This window comes from Lactuca virosa, chromosome 2 (assembly GCF_052849685.1).
Source record: "Lactuca virosa cultivar CGN04683 chromosome 2, Lactuca_virosa_CGN04683_v6, whole genome shotgun sequence".
Lineage (NCBI taxonomy): Eukaryota > Viridiplantae > Streptophyta > Magnoliopsida > Asterales > Asteraceae > Lactuca > Lactuca virosa.
Window position 1 is genome coordinate 248,416,713 of NC_136427.1, and position 15,305 is coordinate 248,432,017.

The window sequence follows — 15,305 nt, forward strand, 5'->3', positions numbered from 1 at the left end:
TTCATGACCAGTCACAAATTCTGCAGGTGCACCTATGATAGCTGCGTTTATTTCAAGAAAGGTGACAACGGTTCAAAGATCTACTTACTCTTGTACGTGGATGACATGTTGATTGCAGCAAAAGATATGAAGGAGATTCAGAAGTTAAAAGACCAGTTGAAAGCTGAATTTGAAATGAAGGACTTAGGAGCTGCCAAAAAGATTTTAGGTATGGAAATTATTCGTGACAGGAAGTCTAGGATCTTGCATCTTTCTCAGAAAAGTTATATTGAGAAAGTCCTAAGACGCTTCAATATGCACGAAGCAAAGTCTGTCAACACACCTTTTGCAGCTCATTTCAAGCTATCATCCGCTATGAGTCCTACTAATGAGACTGATATGGCTTACATGGCACGTGTTCCATACTCTAGTGCTGTTGGATCTTTAATGTATGCTATGATCTGCACACGCCCTGATTTGGCTTATGCTGTTAGCATGGTTAGTAGATACATGGCGAACCCGGGGAAAGAACACTGGAAAGCAGCACAGTGGATTTTTCGTTATTTACGAGGTACGTCTTCCATGTGTTTACGTTTTGGCAAATCTAACACTGGGGTGTTCGGATATGTTGATTCAGATTATGGAAAAGATTTGGATAAACGAAGATCAATTACAGGGTATGTGTTTACACTAAATGGTTGTGCTGTTAGTTGGAAAGCCCAGTTACAGTCTACAGTTGCCCTGTCTTCTACCGAGGCAGAGTACATGGCGATTACAGAAGCAGTTAAGGAAGATATCTGGTTGAAGGGGTTATTCGGAGAACTCGATGATAGAATAAAGGTGACCACAGTTTTCTGTGACAACCAGAGTGCTATCTTCTTGAGTAAAGATCAAATGTTTCATGACCGAACAAAGCATATTGATATTCGTTATCATTTTGTGCGAAATATCATTGAAGAAGGTGATTGTGTTGTGGACAAGATTCATACAGATTATAATCCCGCTGATATGTTCACTAAAAGTCTTCCTATAGCCAAGTTCAAATTATGTTTGGACATGGTGGGTGTTTCTGATCGCAGTTGAGCCTGAAGGCTCGTGGTGGAGGAAGTATTATTTATTCGGAAACAATTTTTCTCTATATAATTTTGCAGGTTCTTATGGAAGTTTTAGAGTTTGAAGAGCTATAGGTTTTGACTAATCGTAAAGCATGACTTGCTTAATTTTGATGTCAAGGTGGAGATTGTGGAAAAGTTGCCTCAAAAATTAGCAAGTGGCAAATAGTTCAGGGGTTATTTCCGTAACTTATCATTTACTATTCATAGTTTGACTATGAATAGTAATATATATGTTAATTGAAATGAGAATGGACGGTGGTCAAATCTTATAATATATATGAGAATTTGGAATGAAGAATGGACGGTGGTCAATGCACCTACAAATTTTTCCGCCTACAATTTTGAACGTCTTTTTTTTTCTTTCCTTTCATATGTTTTTTGTTTTGGCTATAAATAGCCTAAGACAGAAAGGTTTAACATGAACCCAACAATCAAATATATATATATAGTAAAACATTACATATATATATATATATATATATATATATATATATATATATATACACTGATACACCATCATATATTTTAGCTCTCTCACTCTATTTGTAATCTCTTTCATAATCCCTGTAAACACTGCAAATTATAGTGAATTGTTTCTCGGCTTCCTTCGCCCGTGGTTTTTTCCCGATTTGGGTTTCCACGTAAATTCCTGTGTCTCTATTCTATTTATTTTATTCGTATTACGTTGTGATTATTACGATTTGATAATTTTTGATCCCATTCCGCATTGAGCTAATATTATTTAAGTCTATTCGGATCCTTCGTATTTCACAACACTTGCGATACCGAGTTGGATTATTTCACGTGCAATAACCGATGCGGTTGTTGTCCCATCACCAGCTGACTCCTTGGTTTTGCTTGCAACCTATATATGAAATAAACTTCAAGTTGTCAACAAATTTTATATAGAATACGGCACAAGTAGTTGGGTCAAAGTCAAACCTCTTTGATAAGAGCAGCGCCAGCGTTTTCATTGGCATCAGATAGCTCAATAGATTTGCCAATTGAAACGCCATCATTAACAACCATTGGGGCACCATCTTTCACAATCACAATATCCCGTCCTATACAGAATAACAATGGCAAGTTAGAGATACTATTGTTCATTATAACCCAAATTAGCAGAATTTGGAATATGATGGTTACTGTAACTAGTGTTGTAATATAAAAGTAAAATTAAAATTAAGATAGTAATACCTCCTCTAGGGCCAAGACGAAGAGCAACAGCATCAGCAAGTATATTGATACCGGCCCCTATAGCCTTTCTGGCACTCTGATCATAGATAACCTCATTAGCCTTGGCGCGAACCGCGAACCGGCGATGATGATGCAATTGCCTCGCAATCCGGAATTGGCTAACACACCATTACCATTTCTCAATCTCCCCTGCTGCTGCTCATAACAACAGAATCCGACATAAATAACACAGAGCAATCAGATTTAACTCGAGTATTTTTTTTTTTTTTTTAAATACCTGTTCAGGGGAACAGATGATAGAAGCTGTAGAAATTGCATTAGCAGATGCCATTAGAGATGCTTCGAGTTGTTGTGTTTTAGATAAGGTGTTAGAATGGTATTGTCCCAAATAGTCAGGGTTGCTACGGTTTTATACTGATGATCCCCATGTCATTTCCCGCTCACATCTGTGTAGATTAGCAATTTGTGATTATCTTATGGGAAATTTGTGATTATATTATAGCGTTGTTGACTTGTCGCTGAAATTACCAAAACGCCCAGATTTCATATTTCTGTTATTATAGCGTTTTGGCCAAAAATTATGAAACCCCACTTATTATATTATATTATATTTCTTAAGGTGAGATATGGGTAACAAATTTGATTATATTATATTATATTATATTAACAAATTCGATTTGGCAATTTGGCAATTTGTAAGAAATATTAACAAACGCCCAGATCTTACCTTATGATTATATTATATTATAACGTTTTGGCAATTTGACGCTTCGGAAGATTCGATGATCTTCCATATCCAGATCTCATGGGATCTCACAGTGTAGATTGACAATTTGTAATTATCTTATTGGCCAGGGTTTTATGATGGGAGTGTGATTCGATGATCCCCGTTTGATATCCCATATCTCAGATCCCAACTCCCGATCTCCCATGTGTGCAGAATGGCTGATTCTATAATGGGCTGTTGCACCTGATCTAATATCCAAATACAAGTTTTTATTTTATTTTATTAAAAGAATATATATATATTATTCTATTTTTTTTATTTATCTTCTTATCTATAGTGACAAATATATTAACATATTATTAATGTAGAAGATTAATATTAATTTTATTAAATATAACAAATATTCAATAATTAACATCGGTAAGAAGATTACGATAAAGAAAATGTAGAAGGATATTTAATTTCTTAAAAAAAACGTAGTAAGACCACGCGCCTTCTCTTTTGGCTGCTAATCCAAGCAGGTTTAAACTCTTTACTTTGTTTTTTTATTATTAAAAGATATGTACACTACTTTGGTTGTCAATCTATGTACGATTAATCGTGTGTTTGGCACATAGAGTTTGAGAGCTTCTAGCTTTCAGCGTTTGATAAAACGTTTGGTTTTGAACAAAAAGTCTCGTTTGACACTATAAGCCTTTAGCGTTTAGTTTAAACAAAACGCTTCAAATCTAAAAACCATCTCACGTAGCGTTTAATAAAAAACTACTCACTACCAGCTAGTTTTTCCGAACACGCCCTAAGTTCCATTGGTTTTTTTAAGGGTTTGCCACCCGGTGTTTTTATATCAAAATTTCTTAAAAGATATAATTTTTTTCTTTTAAAATATATGTTAAACTCATGTATATTTTAATAATATTTATTAATAACCGACATATACAAAATCCAATATAGTTGACTTTGATAAAAAGTTTGTATAAGTTATATAGCAACATCCAATAATATTAGTTGTAATGATTAATATAAATGTCAAGGTTAATTTATTTTAGATTAGGGTTTACTAGACTAATATGTATATAACAACACCCTTTTAAGATGGAGAGAGAAGATTTGATGATCGTTGTATCGAGATTGCAGCTCCTGCTAAAAGGCGAATTTAGTTAGCTCAAGTCACATAAACACCTTTAGGGATCTGTTATTAATACCCCCGTTTTTATCTTCCTACCCTTTTAATTATTACTAATTTGGTACAGGTTTTATACTTTTAATTTTTATAACAGCTTTTTCATATTATTAACCAATAAACACAAAATATCTTTTTTAATATACTGAAGAATGTATTTGCTTTAACAAATTAGTAACAATTAGTAACGGGATACGTAAAATAAACACAAAATATCTTTTTCAGTTACAATTAGTAACGGGATACGTAAAATAACACCCTAAAGGTGTGCTTTTTATACCCTCGAACTTAATATAGTTTATAATTTTTGTATGTGTATTTACTTTAACAAAAAAATCAATTTTTTTATTAAAAAAATATTGAATATCATTTATGTACTTTCTTTTAATAAGAACACTAATTTTTATAATACTTCTAAAAATTGAAAATATTTATTTATTGTGAATACATGTTTTTTTTAGATGTAAAACATTAAATTATTTGGTATGTAAATAGATTTATACTTTTAAATTTGATTGGCTATGATAAAATGAATCGCTAATAATTAGAAAAAGTATGTAATCATTATCTAATTATTAGTAAAAATAATGATTGAGGAGTAGGGATAGAAAGGGGTAGGGATAAATGAAGCCACACCTTTAGGGTGTTATTTTACGTATCCCGTTACTAATTGTAACCTTAAATTCTTAATTAACACCTAATTAGGTTTTTTTGTTTTCAAATAAATGTTTGAAAAAAAAATTAACAAATAGGTGTAATTTCAAACATATTTACCAAAAAATATAGTAGTCAAAATATTAATCAAAACAGTGTTTTTTTTTTTACCTTTCTAAAATTTCAGCTATTGTTTTAATATTTACCAACACCGTGTTTTTTTTACCTTTTTTTTAATATTTTCAGATATATTTTTTTTTTATTTTATTGTTTTTTAAATATAACTTTTTACCTTTTTTTTAACTCTTTGCTATTAACTTTTATAAAAAAAAAATACAAACATATTTTCTCTCATTTCATCATCACAAGAAATTGATTGAACGATAATGCTAGACATCTTAAATTAAAACCAACATCAAACGTACAATTTTTTTTGGTACAAATCCAACAATAACTTCTTACAAAAACGAAAAGGAAAAAAGGAAACATTTCTATTGCTTAAGTCGATTAGCTTTAATGTTTCTTCATTTACCTTGGCTTAGACGGACATTTTTTCCGATTATGACCACTTTACCTACAAATTCCTCAAAGGTATCCATTTTTCCCTTCTTTGATGTCCATTCCATTTCGTAGTCTCGTTGAGAAATGACGACCTTTTTTATTCCGTAAAAGCTCTAAATTTGGAAGCAATTCTCTAGATGACGATTGTGACCAATACGCTTCATTAGGAAGTGGGGAAAACTCTAATGCCCAGGTAGAATAATACTCTATTATTGAATAACATTTATAAATATATTGCCACTTCAAGAAAAGTTTGAAATATGCCATCAAGACATGAGAACAAGAATATTTAGATACCTCCCACTTACCACATGTACAAGTTTTTTTTATTCCAAATTAATTATGTAACGACCCAAAAATTATAAGGTAAAAGTTTCATTTTTAGTTTAACCAGAAACATTAATTATCTTTTTCCAAACATTCAAAAGTATATCATAACAAAACAGTTCTCAGAGTACAATCCCAAAATCATCAAGTTGCAGAAACATGGGTGGATGCGCTGCGATCAAGTCTGGCCCTCCCCTTTCGAAGCGGAAGTACCTGAAACCATAACCATAAAAACTGTAAGCACAAAGCTTAGTGAGTTCCCCAAATACTACATACCATACATATCATTGAGCCTAGCCCACATATTGGGCCCAACCCACCATAATGGGCCCAACCCGACATATAAATGCAAGAGTCATAGAGACAGCTAGCGCCCTACATAACATACAATGGGACTAGCCCAACCTCCAAAAGGCCCAAGGCCAAAAAGCACCAAAATGGACTTTTCGGGAGTACGCCCCGCGTACCAGAAGCGTATGCCCCGCGTATTGTCCGCCGCTGCACAACGTACAAGTTATCGAAGCTTAACACGTGGAATCCATGCATTACGCTGAGCGTACGCCCAGCGTACTCATCAGAGGGCCAAAACTCATATTGAGCTCTTAATGGTTAAGACCAAAACGTCCAAACATGGATCTGACCCTTAAAGGGTGTCTTAAGTCATAAAGTTCTTGACTTTATGACTTTGCATGGCTTAATGGGGGTCTAAACCACAATCCAAGCTTCTTAACTACATAAGATGGTCACTAATTCTTGCATGAAGGGATAAAACTCCACAAGATCCAAACTTTATGACTTAATGACCTCAACAAGGACCAAATATGAGGCTCAATGGTTTTAGAGTAACTTCTACTCACAAGAACCACAATCATGGGACCACAACATGACAAATTGCCACCCAAACAACATGACAAATTGCCACCCAAACAAAATCTACAAGATAAGCCATCAAGTTAAAGACTTTATACCTCCAGAAGATAGAACAAGAAGAACAAGGCCAAGATCTACAAGCTTCAAGACAACCAGCACTTCTCCAATGAGCTCCTTCCTCTTCAATGTGTACCAAAAACACTCCAAATCACCCAAAAGGCAAGATTACTCAAAAGGAAGGCTAGTGTTTCAATCTTAGGGTTAAGGTTGATGGAAGCTGAAGATAATAGGATTTTCACATAAGTTAAGGACTTTAAATAGGGTCCAAGACCCTAAATTAGGGTTTGCACCTGACTGGAGTACGTCCAACGTACTCCAAGGGCCATTCGCGATCATCCATCCTAGTACGTCCAACGTACTCCCTATATGCCCAACGTACTAAGCTTAGCCCTAAAACCACCTGTAACACCCTATTTTACATCGTTCTATGATTCAGGATCGTTGACTATAATTCGGTCACGTGTATGCTTCGGGGCTTTAAAGAAGTAAGATTTGGGCCTTTTGGAAAATGATATGTGCTAATAATGGGACCAAGGCCTGGGAATTGTGTATTTGGACCCGAGGTTGGACTGGGGGAAGTTATGTGTAGGGTCGCTTGTGGAGGTGAAGATTATAAGTTTGGCATGTGGTGAGCCAAAGTAATAAGACAGAGTCGTGGAGCTCTTTAAGACCTTTCTATGGATATAAAGAACGCTGAAATAGGAGTTGAAACCAAGAAGTTATGATCGTTTGAAGTTGAAGTGGAATTTGGGGAAACTAAGTGTCATGACGTGAGCCATAGATGGTCACGACGTGACAAACCAAAGAAGGATCGCGTATTAGGACCCTTCTCATGACGTGAGTAAGGGATGCTCATGACGTGAAAGTTGTTGCAGCCCAAGCCCATGAACTTTTAGGGTTTCATGAGTATTTAAACCCCCCTCAACTTGGTTTTAGGGTTCATTTCTCGGCCTCCACCTCCCTCCAACTCAGAAAACCCTAACCCTAATCCTTTCTTGGTGGTTTTGGATCCATTTTGGCGTTTTGGTGGCTAGAAGAAGATGATGATGATGATGATGATGATCTAGAGTGTTGGTTCAGTAAGGAAGATTCATTATCGTCATCATCATCATCTTGTGCACATAATGGACATTTGTAAGTGTCCAAGATTCAACCTTTATGAGTTTAAGTTACTAGACCTAGGTTCTTGTCCGTTTTCCTTTTTTTTGGGGAAGTTTACATGGAAGAGGTCCATAAAGTTGGCAACTTTATGGCCTCTAAGGGCCCCTTAAGCATCATATCTTTTGGATCTGAAGTTTAATTGTAATTTATGAATCTTGCATGAGTTTGGGACCATTTCTTGCCATTTGATCTAAGTTGGGTTTAGTACATGCATAGGGCATGCATGTCCATCAAGTAATCTTTTTTATTATCCTTTGGAGTCCCCCATAAGCCTCTATAAGAGTTGGGTTGAAGGCTTAATGGATTGAGAACTTAAAATTTGGACCTTTGGCTTCAGACTGATCTCACGACGTGATACATGGGGTCTCACGGCGTGAGGGTTTGATGACCCCATTTTTTAGCTTCTTGGAGCTTACGACATGAGAGGTGGCTTTTCGTCACGTGAGGTCGGCTCCGATGACTTTTCAGGTTCGAGTTGAATGGTCTTTTACCCTGGGTATTAGGACTAATGAATTTGATTCCCGGATATGGTTTATGGACCAATTATTAATTGGGATTTTAATTGTTGGTTAGCGTGGGGGTTCTCCGGTTCGGCAGCCCAAGCATTTATTTGATTCTTCAGCAGATTGAGGTGAGCCTCCTCACTGTGTTTGGCGGGTCGAAGGCACCGATTTCGGCCTATGATTTATTATGATTATGATGCTAGTTGTTTGTATGACTCTTGCATGTGTTGTATATGATATGTATACCGGGTGGGGTCCGATGCCGGGTGGGGCCTGATGATTGTATTGTATGTTATTTATCTTAGTGATTCTTTCATGTATTTTATGTGTCTGTATGTATACCGGGTGGGGCCTAACGAGTATGATTGGGCGGGGCTCATTTCATGTTATTGGCAGATCTGTTTCGTGCAGGGCTCGATGTCGGACGGCGCCCGATGATTGTAGGGCAAGGTGTCACACCCCCAAACCGGAACGACGGAAACGTTCGTGGGCGGAGGACGTCATGCTCAGTATCACAACAAATGTAGAATAGTAAAACAAGCAACAATAACCATTACATTAATATGAAAGCATTTACATTATGTTCGATTCACAAAAGATTGACTCCAAAAGTAAATAATAAAACAAGGACATGAAGCTACTATGCTCCATCTTCTGAATCCCGGTGTGTGTACATGTCTACTAGTTTCCTGAGAATACAAGTTATTTTGAAAGTATAGATCAGCATTTAAGTTGGTGAGTTCATAAGTATTTTTGTTATAAAAAGTATACTCTAAGTTCTTTAGAAAAGTTCGCATGTTCCTCCAGAAAATCCTATATTTTCTGATGTGATGAATAATAAGTAAAAATGACTCTTACAATTCCTTCTATGAGTACTTAATGAATACAAGTTATATACAATCCATATCAAACAGACGATCGATTGTGTGAATCTACCCTAAGCCCACAACCAAACAAGGAACTAGAAATGAGGCGGAAGTCACACATTCCATTGTTTGTTAGATCCTCATTGTATATAACCTTGACGTATTCACCAGGTGCTTACGGAATTAACTGTAATAGTTCTTTATTATTTGATGAAAATATTCCTTAAGAAAATCATATATTTCCTTTAGTAAAATGGTAACCACAATAGTTTCTTCTATAATCACTTAGTTTATACTAGCTATATATAATCTAATATCGAACGGACAGTTAAATATGTGAATCTGCCCTAAGCCCACAACCAAACAAGGAACAGGAAGTAAGGCGGAAGTCACACATTCCACTGCCTATCGGATATTAATTATATATAACTCTGATGTATAAACTAAGGAATTATAGAATTAACCATTTAAGGTCCTTTATGTTATACTAGTTTAATAAGAAGTATTAAACCCTTTTAATAATAAGTTTTTAGTTTCACTAACTCTATTATGAAACAATGATTTCAACAATAAATGTTATTGATTTCAGAAAGTTCTATCGAAAACTGTTTACCTTAAAATAACGATGTTTACCATAGAAAATCCTATATTTTCTATAAAACCGACTGGTAGTCTTAATTGTTCCATGATCGAAAAGTACAAGTATAATTAATATACTTACTTCAGTGATATCTAGTTTTGTTGATAAGTTAAACTGAATAAATACGTGTTTACCTTGAACACCTGATATGGCGATACTACCCTCCTATGATCACTTAATACATACGAGTTGTATATAACCGAGATCGAACAGACATTTGAATGGGTGAATATGCCCTAAGCCCACAACCAAACAAGGAACAGGAAGTAAGGCGGAAGTCACACAATCCACTGTCTACCAGACTTCAGTTTTATCTAACCTTATTGTATATACTGAATATCATATAGTTAATATCCCTTGTGAAAGTTTAGGAAAAGTATACTACTACGTAAATATATCGTTATTTCTCCTTGTGAGTTATATGACCATACTGATTGATATGACGAGAATCGGACGTCGATATCGCTTATGACGTTTATCACCCGTAGACCTATCGGTCCAACTGTAGCTAACAGTAGAGGTGAGGGATTTTCGATCCCATATAGATCTATACGCAAACTCACGCTCTCCATCCAGGAGACTCTGGTTCATAAAGGTGGACTTCTACTGGTACTTAAGTAAGCACCGAAGACGCGTCTCACAAACTAGATTAATGACTTTACAAGTAATAATGCGAAAACCTTTTTATAAACAACTGACAGTTTTGTAAAAAGATCCATTTGTTCCATAAACTATATTTATCATAGTTTATAAGTTTATTTCCATGTTTTAACAAGTTTCATGTTCTCATTCATTTTGATGGCAAGATAACGAAATAAGTAAAATTATATTTATAAACACAAGATTTCTTGTGTTTTACTTGTATTCCCCCCTATAAAGCATTTAAAATCATTTAAAAGGTAGATTATAGGGGTATGAACTCACCTTATGTAAGTGATTCGATTGAAGACTGGAATAAGGATGTTATACTCACGAACAAAGTCCCGGAGCACAAACGAGTGCTAAATAGAAAATTATGATACATATAGGCATGAAATTAGTGAATATATCTACAAAGTTGTCTAGGAAACAACCTAGGAAGCAAGAATAACTCACCAAAGGAGTGTTAGAAGGAAGGTAGGAGGCTGAAAGGGAGTTCACGGCTGGGCTTGATGTGTTCACGGCCCTTATGAAGGGTTCACAACCCTTGAAGGTTTGAAGGGTTCACGACCCTTATGAAGGTTTGAAGGGTTCTCGGCCCTTATGAAGGGTTCACGGTCCAAAATATGTGAAGAACACTTGGAGATCTTGTTGATTGGTGAGTGTTTGAAGGCCTTTCTTGGTATACCAAAGAGATGAAAAAGAAAATGAGTGTTTAAGGGAAGAAAAGGGTGTTATTGAGTATGATACTTGAGAGAGAATGGGGTGGTTCACGGCCAAGAAAGAAGAAATGAAGGATAAATGACCCAAACATATATATATAGGGTGAGTTCATGGCCTAAGGAGAGTTCACGGCCGTGAACATGGTTTGCGGTCGTGAACCTCACTTGATGAGGTTTATGGCCCGAATGCAATACTCCTAACTCGTTTCCTTAGTGGTTCACTTCCTAACACACAACCCTGACTTATACTAGGCTTAGAAACCTATAAATTTGACCTTTGGTTGCTGTGTTTGACTTTTACAAGTAGAAAATAACGGGATGTTACACAAGGCCCATTGTATGTATGATATGTGGTGTTTTGGGGAACTCGCTAAGCTTTTTGCTTATGGTTTTATGTTTATGGTTTCAGGTACTTTGGATACAAAAGGAAAGGTCCCGGCTTGATCACAGCACATCCACCCATGTTTCCGTAGCTATATGATTTTGGGATTGTACTTTGATCACTGTTTTTATTATGAAATACTTTTGAATGATTGGAAAAAGGATAATTGGTGTTTCTGGTTGAATTAAAAATGAAAATTTTACCTTATTATTTTTGGGGTGTTACAAGTTGGTATCAGAGCCTTGGTTTGAGGGATTCGGGCACACTCTAATGTGTGACTGAACTCAAACTGAGGAATTGATAATCTTTTAAAAGAAAACAAATTTCTAAAAAGACTTTTGTAAAGAAAAAGGGGGTGTGATGCGAGCAATCGGCCGAGCTCAAGTAAGTGATTCCGAGAATACCCATACATGTTGATATGATATATGATATGAATGTTTGCATGTTAGGATAAGGATAGAGATACTTTTAAGAATTGCATGATAGATTGGCCTGATATGTGATTCTTTGTAGCCTAGGAAGCATTGGATGCTATGATTAGGAATATGTATTGGTAGAAGTAATTGCTAAGTGTATGCTTTAGAAATTGTATACGGCTAGGATCATATAGCCTTATAATGACTGATTTGGCCTTATTTATTGTTCCTCGTTTGGTTGTGGTCCTAGGGTAGAGTCTTTTATTCGACAATCTATCTGATCTTGTATTGTGTATAATTTGCATTTATAAGGCAACCGACAATAAGAATGGAAGTTCCTAGCATGGGTTGTAGTAATTGAGCTTGGGATGTTCTTTGTTTGTTCTGTGGCTTGGAGTATTACTGCACGAATGTTGCTTGCTTTGTGCTTTGTGGAACTCTTAGTAATGTAAGTTAAATTATTGAGTGAATATGTTAAGTCACATGTTGCAAGAGTTAAATAATCTCAAAGTGATATTTTTGACTCTATTGTGCAGTTCTCGTTTGAGTCTAATCGTTGTAGGGTTGAGTCTTTTACTCGAACGATTATCTAAGCTTTGCGACATGTGATTGTATTCATGAAGTATTTAGCTGACATTAATGAGAGTTTTTCAGCGGCTGATGGCAGGGAGAGGTCGAGAACCTAGGAAGTGCTTTAGCAGGTTGGTTGTGCTGCTTAGCGGGTATTTGGAGTACCAGTTTGAGAAGGTGACTTGGAGGATCCAGGATAACTCTTGAGGAAAGAATGGATAGGTGTGGAAGATAGTATTGGGCCTGTACTACTGAAAGCATAGGATCCATACTCGAATCAAGGGGAGTCACGGAGAATCTAGGAAGCCTGTGGGATGAGGACTCTTTTAGTATGATCTGATTATTGTATGGTTGTTGTTCGGTGTTGTGATGAGCGCTCGTGGTGGAGGATATGGTTTAGTCTCAGGTACAAGTACTAAGTCGATTGATGAGTGGATGCAGGAGTTCATCTTTTCGGAGATCACACGCGGTATTTTGGAGCAGACTCTTGTGATCTTTGGTACGATCAAGGAGGGGATCATGGAGATTTTAGACGAGCGTTTGGGCGCGTTCCGCACTTAGATTATGGCTATTGTGGGAGCTCGCACTCTTTCCTTCCGCGAGTTTCGTGCTTGTGGGGATCCCAAGTTCTTTGGGGAGAAGGACTTTATTGCTAGTAGGAGATGGTTAGAAGATATGGTGAATGTTTTCTGGATGAGTTTCTACCCCAGGGGGTCGAAGGTTAGATTAGCTTCCTGTCTTTTGAAAGGCAGAGCTCGAGATTGGTGGGAAGAGGTAGATTTCGCGTAGGGAGGTGAAGCCATTGAGACGATGGTTTGGGATGAGTTTGCAACCCGGTTTAGGGCAGAGGTTGCGCCAGCTATCATAGTGCATCCGTTGGCAAGGGAGTTTGTGAGCAAGTCAGGGTGCAAACCCTGACTGGTGTGATTGCTAGACCTCGTGAGCGGGAGATTGATGGGGAACACCTCGGGAAGATGAGGGCAGAGCAGATTCAGACCGCAAGGGGGCCATGCGAAGAGTCCCATGACTCACGATTCATGTTTGGGAGGCCAGCAGGGCTGTGGCCATTGTGCCAAGTGTGGGAGGACCCATGTGGGAGGTTTTCGGGAGACATGGAGATTATGTTTCAGTTACAGGCAGATGAGTCATTCCAGCAGGGATTTCCACGTGGGCCCATAACCCACAGGTCCCATGAATCATGTGATCGTATTATGCTAAGTGTGGGAGGACCCGTGTGGGATGTTTTCGGGATACATGGAGAGGATGTTTCTGTTGGATAAGGTGTCTAAGTCCATAACTATTTCTGGTATGTACTTGACCCGACCCGGCATGGTCCATTTGGGTTGCATGGCATCATGCATTTGGATAGACTAAATGAGAGAAATAACACTTGTGGTTTATTAATATATTATAAGTTCTAATATATTAATAGTATTATTTAATTAGTATTGATCAAGAATTAATCTAGGATTAATTAAGTGATCAAAAGATGACTAATTAAATATATGGGTTGATCATGTAAATCATTCATAACTTGTATAGTGGGCTAAAAGGCTCCATGGATAATCAAGTTGGGTTAAACCCATTGAATGCTCCATGGAGGCTCCATGGGAGTTACAAACCCATGGGTCATGGAAATGAAGAGTCATGCCACATTAGGGTTTACATGGTGTAACCCTAGATGTGACACACTATATAAGCAACATGTTCTCCACCAAAATCGGTGACACTAAGAAACAAGAGGGCTAGAGCCGATTTTGCAAGTGTAAGATTCTCTCAAAGTTTACTCCTTTGCATTTGGTGTTGTGTGAAGCACTTGAGGCATCACACTTGGGGTGCTAGGCTCACAAGGTTTCAAGGATCATAATCAACAACAAGGTAAGTTATTCTATCTTTCATTCAAGTTAAAAATGTTCCCCATGTATGCTAGATAGGAATATAACCTTGGAATTCAACTTTGCATGATAATTAGACAAACATAGATCCAAGGTTATTAGGGTTGCATATACACTTAGGGAGTGTTAGAATGCTCAAAACCCATCAGTTTCAGTTGCAGGAAATGAGTCATTCCAGTAGGGATTTCCCTGTGGGCCCATAACCCATAGGTCCCATGAATCATGTGATTGTATGTGTAAGGATTTATTTTTGGTTTAGTTCTCTGTTATTGCCTAGTTGATATTATCAAGGATTTTTTCTATGCCATTTTCGCATGTTGAGAGTTATGAATGGGATACATCTTGTTGAGCTGGATTTAGATGGTCATGTAGTTTGTTGTGGGCCATTGGTGGAAACAATTCACAGGAACCGCTTGGAAGATCAGTAGATGGATTAGCATGATTAGTTCAATAATGAAGTCAGAGTTCAAAAGTGTTGTGTCTCTCAGTGGGGATGGTGATCGTTTATGGAAAGAACTTTGGGTCCGATCGCTATTGTTGCTAGGGAAGGAGCGGTAGCAAGAGGATGATGATGGTGGTCGTGTGAGCTTGTTCAAATATTGGAAGTGTCAAAAAGTTTTGAAATCGTATCGGTTGAAGATGGTTAGGATTGCATATACCCTTTGGTAAGTGGATGTTGGGTTCGTGATCAGTCAGTTTCGGCAAGAGAATTTATTATTCACTGTTTTTGTGTAAGGTTGGCAAGGTATAGTTATATCCAAGTGGGGGAGAACCGTTTGGATTTTTGAGATTAAAATCAGGTGCGAAACCAAGGAGAGTTCTACATTCTAGTCGAGAAGGA

At 37.0% G+C, this 15,305-nt stretch overlaps 1 long non-coding RNA gene across 1 annotated transcript; it reads right to left on the minus strand.

Moving 5' to 3' along the window:
• Positions 1-1,615: 1,615 nt before the first annotated feature.
• Positions 1,616-2,740, minus strand: LOC145160719 (uncharacterized). The gene is made up of 4 exons (XR_013738209.1): positions 2,569-2,740; positions 2,292-2,486; positions 2,037-2,158; positions 1,616-1,959 (listed from the first exon to the last, which is right to left on the minus strand). It is a non-coding gene; the product is annotated as an uncharacterized LOC145160719 (long non-coding RNA).
• Between the last annotated feature and the right edge of the window lie 12,565 nt (positions 2,741-15,305).